We start from the raw sequence: 7,934 nt of genomic DNA, 5'->3' as shown, positions 1-7,934 counted from the left end.
ACTTATCACTGATATGAAAAGGATCAATGAAATGTAAAGATCTCGACATGATTTTTCCAAAAGTCAAAAGACAATTTTTACCGGGCCAATGCCGACCCAACTGGCCTTCCATACAAAAAGCAAGAGCAACACAATTTTGTGGAATTTTCTGCGCAGTAGTTTTTCAAAGATGAAAATTTAATGAAGTCTCCAGCAGGTCCAAGGGATGCCAGCAGGGAGGACTGAGAGGGAGAGGTAGATGCCATGCCATGGATCTGGCTCTCTCTCTCTTTGTCTGCCTCATAGTATGTCTGTCTGTCTGTCTCTGTATCTCTCTGTCTCCCTGTCTCTCTTTCTCTCCCAACATTTTTAAAACGTATTATCATCAGATTAAACCCTCCCATGGGCGAGGGCTGGATGTAAAATAGCACCTGTTTGCTTATGCCACTACCCTCGTAAATAAAGAATTTGTCATTGTCATTCTCTCTCTCTCTCTCTCTCTCTCTCTCTCTCTCTCTCTCTCTCTCTCTCTCTTCTCTCTCTCTCTCTTCTCTCTCTCTCTTTCTCTCTCTCTCTCTCCACCCTCTCTCTCTCTCTCTCTCTCTCTCTCTCTCTCTCAGTCTCTCTCTCTCTCTCTCTCTTTCGTGCCGCTCCCCCTGAATAGCCTGGTGATAAGTCTCTATCTCGATCACTCATGTGTTTGCTTTTTTGGGTGCTTTTGGGTTTTTTTAAAGAAATGTGTGTCAAACTTGATAGCTTAGACGACATAGCTTCCGACGAAACATGTCGTGTAACAGCTGAGTGCACCCTAGTTATCGTATCTCCGTAACCTTGACTCTCAATCAGATAGGAGCTGCAAAGAAGATAAAACTGAGCTACGGAAAAGGCAAACATCTGGCTAGAAAACCACAGTAACCTTTTGCTAAGCCGGGTAGGTCTCTGGGTTAAGGGTACGTAGGCCGTAGGCAGTGTACTTTGTTTTCTTTCTACATTCCTGTAGATAAGGGTACATGTACCTTCTCAGTAGTCAGCCCGGAGTGCGGTGGGTGACCTCTTGAACTTCAAAGTGGCAATATCACTCAAACCGGCACGGTTGGCCTAGTGGTAAGGCGTCCGCCCCGTGATCGGGAGGTCGTGGGTTCGAACCCCGGCCGGGTCATACCTAAGACTTTAAAATTGGCAATCTAGTGGCTGCTCCGCCAGACGTCTGGCATTATGGGGTTAGTTCTAGGACTGGTTGGTCAGGTGTCAGAATAATGTGACTGAGTCAGTGAGACATGAAGCGGCCTGTGCTGCGACTTCTGTCTTGTGTCAGTGCAGCGCACGTTATGTGTCAAAGCAGCACCGCCCTGATATGGCCCTTCGTGGTCGGCTGGGCGTTAAGCAAACAAGCCGTGCAAACAAAAAGTGGTCTAATTGTTGTGCTCTTTCGAAAATAATATCCAAATTCAGGGATCGACTCAACATTATAGGAGGTTTAACATTGGCTTAATAGATTTGTGTGGCTTCCTGAATTTATCAGATGACATTAATTGTTTCCCGTCTTTTTGCGGTTAGTGACGCCACTCTTGTTCAATAATGCACTAAGCTGACATCACTGTGTTTTGCTGGGGAAACACCGATGCTTCGGCGGATGATGACAAATCTGCTATTCCCTGGAGAAAAAAAACCCGTTTTTTTCCGCGGCATTTTTGTTTTTCCGGGGAATACCTGAAGAAAGTCATCATCCGCTGAGGATAGTGCTGAGCCATCTTTTGTTTTGACTCATCGTACGAATTTTACCATATAGGCCTACTTTCCTACAGCGTGTCCAGTATGCCTGTCAATTAAAATAAATGTCAGTCTCTCCGGAGCATTTTACAACTGCAAGGGAAGGTTGTTCAGTCACGAATGCTATCGTGAACAGCTGATAAGGGTACACTGATAGACATCCCACAAGAGAGAGAGAGAGAGAGAGAGAGAGAGAGAGAGGGGGGGGGGGGGGGGGCCGGCAGGAGAAAGTAGGTCAATCTTAGACTGCTGGCTCTGTAAAATTATGCGGCGAGCTAACAGCTGACTGCATAAGGAGGCTTGTGACGTCAGTCTCTGTTTTTGGCACATCGCCACAGATTGTAACAAAAGAAACACGCCTGCCTTTGACCATTTATCTCCGACCAAGAAAGACAGATTACGAACAGGACTCGGCATTCGCGCCGAGAAGAGGGAATTATTTTGTCCAGGAACACACGTAATGTGTGCTCCTGTCAAAACCAAAACATTGAGACCACGTGACTAACGTGACCTCTCACCCTGCATTGACCTTCGCGTTCGGATTTGCTTCGAGGTTGGCAGTCGCTTTTGTACATTTTGTGAAAAAAAATGACTTTCTCTCCCGTCTTGTGACATCCACCATTCGAGGAGTGTTTCAAAATTATAGGTAAGCTACTCATTTCGCTAGTTATCGGGTAAAGTAAGCCACCAGTCTTTGTAATCGCACCACAAAAGCACGGAGAAAGCACTGCCGACGACAACGTGGGACAGAAAACACAGGGTTGGCGCACGACACGCACAAAGCATACATGTATGTGTGACAAAACATATTCAAATGGATTGATTTTCGTTTAGTTTGCTGTTTCGAGTATTTCAATGTTATATTGGCTAAATGGGTTCCCAGCTGGTGTTTGCCAACGTGGAAAAAGAGCTTAGAGGTTTGCTGCCGCCATTGTGACGGAAAGCTAGCAGCATCTGTTGCCAAATTTAGCTCTGCTCGTTTGGCCGTGGTGTTCAATACTGCTGTACTTCCTCGATACTCTTCGGTTCTGGTCACTCCGGTAACTGTTGTACGCAGAAAGAAAGTAAATGTCGTCTTCGCTGTGTGTGTGTTGTGTACTTTTCGTTTGCTGTTTTAGGTACACGGTTTACACCCACCTGCACCTACCCCCTTTTAACTATTTAAGCCTGTTTTGGTGAGACATCAAATTTAAATATCAAGTTCATGTTCAAAACTTAAGTCAAGGTGTGTTGCTTCTGCTGAACAAGGTTACACGTCTCAGTTGCTTTAGTCAGAGGTACAGGAGAAGATGGCTCATGACTGATGGGATTTGTAGTGTTGCTCTAAATATATATTGCATTACTTTGTCCACTCAATTGTGGGCAGCTCATTAGTGAGATATAATTTTGAAGTTTATAATGGTTATAATGTTTAATAGAAGCTGGAAGCTGATTGTTTATTGATTACATACATTACAAAACAAGTGATCTGTGTTGTCATTGTCCCATAAAATGTATTTAACTTTCACTTCATTTTGGTGAATATGTGCTGTTTGATGATATTGATAGGGCAAAAAAAAAAAAAAAGGTCTGTTTACGGTAACATAGGCAAAAAAAATAGGGTCGATAGGTCAGGATTTTTTTTTTTCTCCAAAAAACCATATTTTTACCTCACCACTGATGCAACCAAAACGTTAGTGTGTTCTTTAGTCCTCTCAAAGATAGATTATTGCAATTCTCTTCTGGCCGGTCTCCCTAAGTACCTTTTAGATAGACTTCAAAGGATCCAAAATAACGCTGCCCGCCCGGTCTTCAAATCTTCCAAGTATTAACACGCCACACCCCTTCTTCACTCTCTACACTGGCTGCCTATCACTAAAAGGATCGAATACAAACTCTCCTCTCTTTCTTTTGCCGTTGTTTCTGGTTCTGCCCCAGAATACTTGTCAGAACTCCTCAATCTCTACACCCCCTCTCGTCAGCTTGGCTCCCCCGCGGACACTCGACTCTTCCAACTCCCCACAGTGCAAACAAAGACATGTGGCGAGAGGTCCTTCGCCTATCAAGCCCCTGTGACCTGGAATAGATTACCTCTGCCTCTCAGACACACAGATTCTCTCACTACATTCAAGACAAATCTCAAAACACACCTCTTTCAGCGCAAGTGATTTTTTTCCCTCCAGCATCTCCCCACCCACCCCATCCCGCGCGCCCCACCTCACCCCCTACCTAGTGCCTAAAATAACGTGTATATGTATTTTCTGCGCTTTGTGTCAGCACTGTTTGTGTGTGTGTGTAAATAGTACTGTTCTGTTGACACGTTTTTTATAGAAGCCTACTGTGGTTCTTGTGCTTAGGCTGTGTATTGGACTGTCACTGTATGCCTGCATTATTAGTTGTCAGTAATTATTACATGTGCTGATTGCTCTCTTTGCCTGCGCGCGTATAGTATGTTGGTTATGTTTGGTCATAGTATGTTTGCTTATGTTTGGTCGTTATCTTTGCCTGTGCGTGTATTGTATGCTTGGTCGTTTTCTTTGCCTGTGCATGTATAGTTTGTTGGTTATGTTTGGTCGGTTTCTTTGCCTGTGCGTGTATAGTATGCTTGGTCGATGTATGTATTGTAAAGCGCTAAGAGCAGACATTTTTTCTAGAATAGCGCTATAAAAGTTTGCATTATTATTATTATTATTATTTTGCAAAAAAAACAAGATTTTTTTTTTTTTTTCCCAAATGCCAAAAAAAAGTCTAGGGTCGCGCGAAAAAAATAGGGTCGGTCGGGTTACCGTATACAGACTTTTTTTTTTTTTGGCCGAGCCCGAACAACATTTGGATTTACAAAAATAAATTCCTGTTATTAATATTTCATCCTTTTTTGGGTGTGTACTGTCAAGTTTATTCTTTGTTCAAATATATCTATTTATCGTGGCAACAAAAAAAAAAACAGGAAAGAAAGAATGTGCACAATCAGCCACGCACGCTCTAGCCCTGCTTTTTTTGTGCTGCCTGGTGGCAAGTTGACAAATTATATACATAACAGGATTGTAACAGGATGAAGGGTCAAAGTCCACAGGCCCTCAGTGTCTATTCTTGTGGTGGTGAGCTATACTATAGTGCTGCTTCAGAATCTGAAGCTATAGCCCGTTTACGAAATAACATTGGTGTAACTGAAAGTTTCAGTAACTGAGTAAGCCATTTAATATTTAGAATTTGCATCATGCCAATTTTTAGAATATTATTTGTGATTTTCTTGGGAAGGTAAGTTATTAGTGAGAGTTTGCATGTAACACTTGAGCAATCAACTTTCGTGGTGTCCTGAGTCCAACATTGAGTGCTTCATAAATATGTGGATCAGCTGTAACCTAGATTTGAAACTTATAGTTATAAGGCTTGCCACAAATCATTAGACTAGATAGATATATATATATATAAGATAAGTGGTGATGTATCTTAACTGAATGGGTTGTCTTTGCCTTAAGTATGTTAATTTGTACCAGGAAGTAGCTGCTTGATAATTCACTCAAGATTGAACTTTGTATTGCTCCCTTAGTTAGTTCCTGACGAGATAATCATTAGTGCATGTCCGATGTGTGTATCACTGTCAACCTGTGAGTGTGAGAGCAAAAGGTCAGTGCATACATGTGCATTTTTAAGGCGAAAGATCATCTCAAGCAAAGATGACTGCACATTAATCAGTCCAGGTGTCTCTTGCTTAGGCCAAAAAAAAAAAAAGGTCTGTTTACGGTAACCCGACCGACCCTAGTTTTTAGGCCCGACCCTAATCTTTTTTTTTGGATCGTCTGAAAAAGAAAGAAAAAAACGCATCAAACAGCAGACGACAGAAGGGAGGTAAGCTCAAAGTACTGTTTATAGTTATGTTGGGCAAAAACAGGGATTGATGAGAAGAAATGAACTGTGAAACATCATAGAGAGGGGAGAGAAAAAAAAAATGCAAAAAAAAAAAAAAGCCGACCTACCGACCCTATTTTTTCACCCTATGTTACCGTAAACAGACCTTTTTTTTTTTTGGCCTTAATAATCAACCTTTAATTATATTCATAATGTAAGCACAACGCATAATAGTAATTATCTATCAATAATAATAACTTAAAGGCAGAGTAAGCCTCCCGTAAACCATCCCAGATACTGTCAGGCTTTTACACACAGTACAAACACCCTTTCGTTTAAGCACTCACCGCTGGAGAACATCCCAGGTGCCTTACGTAAAGAGCGAGAAATTTTCAAAGAATTTATTTTCGTGGACCGTCTGATCTGCAAATCAGGCGCCTCGTTTTGGCGCTAGAACTAACTTTTGAAATCTAGATAATAAAATGACAGCTTGTTGCACAAACATTCTTAAATCATTAAAGAATTCTTTTTTCATCAAAACAAGATCAGTACAATTCGAAGTTTTGAAAGTTTGAAAAACGAAAAGCCCGGAAACGTGTCACGCAAACCGTCTTTCTCATAGCAGACGACGTTTGTGCCTAGCGCCCATTCCTCTGAACAGTCAACGGCCACCGCTCTAGTTCATGTGAATCGCAGCCGTTTCTTGCGTTTAGCTAGATTCCGAGGTACACAATAACATGCTATTGCAGAGCTTACAGCGAGTCGCGTTGAAATCACAAACTGACGACTACATTGTGAACAAGAGGCGAAGCCTTCAAGGCTCCCGTCACTTACAGCGAGTCGCGTTGAAATCACAAACTGACGACTACATTGTGAACAAGAGGCGAAGCCTTCAAGGCTCCCGTCAGAAATCAACAAACAGTGACACAAACTCACTCACTCCGACACACACGCACACACACACACACACAGTTAAAACTAACGCATCATATCAACTCCATGTATAATTTTCAAAAGAAGGCAAACAGATAAAAATGACTGTGTATTTGTTGTTGGTGCAGTTGTCCCTGAAGGAGTTCTTGTGCAATCCTCACACACACACACATACACAAAACCGCACAAGCACGCACGTACACACAGACACACATTTAAACTGCATCAGCATAATTATCATGGCAAAGCTTATATCTACAGTTATCAACCTACCCCAGAGCTTGCGTATCAAGATATATTCTTGGAATGATCATACGACTAAGAGTTAAAGATATGGTCACACACACACAGCTTTACATGAGGTTATTTCCCCTGGTCCTCGCACTCCGAAGTCTATGCTATTTTCCGGTGACAGGTTGTCCTGCTGGCCACCAGCTCCGCCTGCTGGGCATGAACGGTCACCAAGAAGACCATTGACTATTATCTCTCATGTACTGGCTGTGTGAAAGGTATTAAAGTCAATGACAGAAAAATCATGTACTTCCTCACTGCAGCCATGGGAAGCTTTTTAATCCTGTCCCACTCAATTATCGGGATGTTTCTGTGGTAGCACAACCTCTTGTTTAGAGTACACTATGCAATATGTCTTGGTATCAGAGAGTTGTATATGTTAATTCCAGTTGTAAGGACGTCCTTTCCTGAAACAAATGAAGAGGTGGATTACAACGCGGCATTGTTCTCTGCCCTGGATTGTTGCTTGCCCGTCGTAAATCGGCTGTAGATCTGAGGGTACTGTGTTCATTTGCAAATCTACCATCAGCTTATCTGTCTTTTGCACTGCAGACACTAAGCAATAGGTAGCTGCCATGTGACCACTTTTTCCACTGCTGTCCTCAGTCCTATACTTTTCATCAAGACTTGTCACCATGCCGAGTGGATCTAAATTCGGAAGTCTTCATGTGGCTGTGGCATATCTGACATAGCGTCGATCTTGTTGTAGGTTAACCTCCTTTCTGAAACAAATGGCAAAATGCGATTAGTTATGATGACTACAACCTACACAAATATAAACAGTGTTTTGAAACAGAATAGTCTGGTTATACAAGCCACTTTACCTATGCAGCATGGTAACCCTACAATATGCGAAACATGTCAACTGACTGCAGCAGCCTGGTTCTTAAAATAATTCTGACGGTCAACACAGCCAACACACTATTCACAGTCCATTTTAAGGAGCAACGGAGGTACTCTCTGAGGGTCTTGTTTTAATGATAACGATCAACTCAGGAGGAAAAAACAACAGAGGAAAAAGAAACCATTAACATTAACCGCAGAAAAATACAGAATCACATACGTACCATTATTTACAAACAAATTTCACAGCAAGCTTTCTTTGGACGACTGTCGTCTCAAAACTCGCATTC

The 7,934-nt window shown here is 42.2% G+C and overlaps 1 protein-coding gene across 7 annotated transcripts in view; it reads left to right on the top strand.

Moving 5' to 3' along the window:
- The window catches only part of LOC138945641 (monocarboxylate transporter 12-like), a 43,326-nt gene that overhangs the window by 9,140 nt on the left and 26,252 nt on the right, over window positions 1–7,934 (top strand). For 5 of the 7 annotated variants that reach the window (XM_070317122.1, XM_070317121.1, XM_070317120.1 and 2 more), the window contains exon 1: window positions 2,241–2,395. The exons of 1 other annotated variant lie outside the window; for it this stretch is intronic. The gene's annotated coding sequence lies outside the window, so the exon portion shown is untranslated. Of the gene's footprint in view, window positions 1–2,240; window positions 2,396–7,934 lie in introns of those variants that run through there. One more of the 7 variants, XM_070317119.1, reaches the window with a different exon arrangement.

Source organism: Littorina saxatilis, linkage group LG13, assembly GCF_037325665.1.
Source record: "Littorina saxatilis isolate snail1 linkage group LG13, US_GU_Lsax_2.0, whole genome shotgun sequence".
In the NCBI taxonomy this organism is placed as follows: Eukaryota; Metazoa; Mollusca; class Gastropoda; order Littorinimorpha; family Littorinidae; genus Littorina; species Littorina saxatilis.
This window is presented reverse-complemented; position numbering and strand designations above follow the sequence as displayed.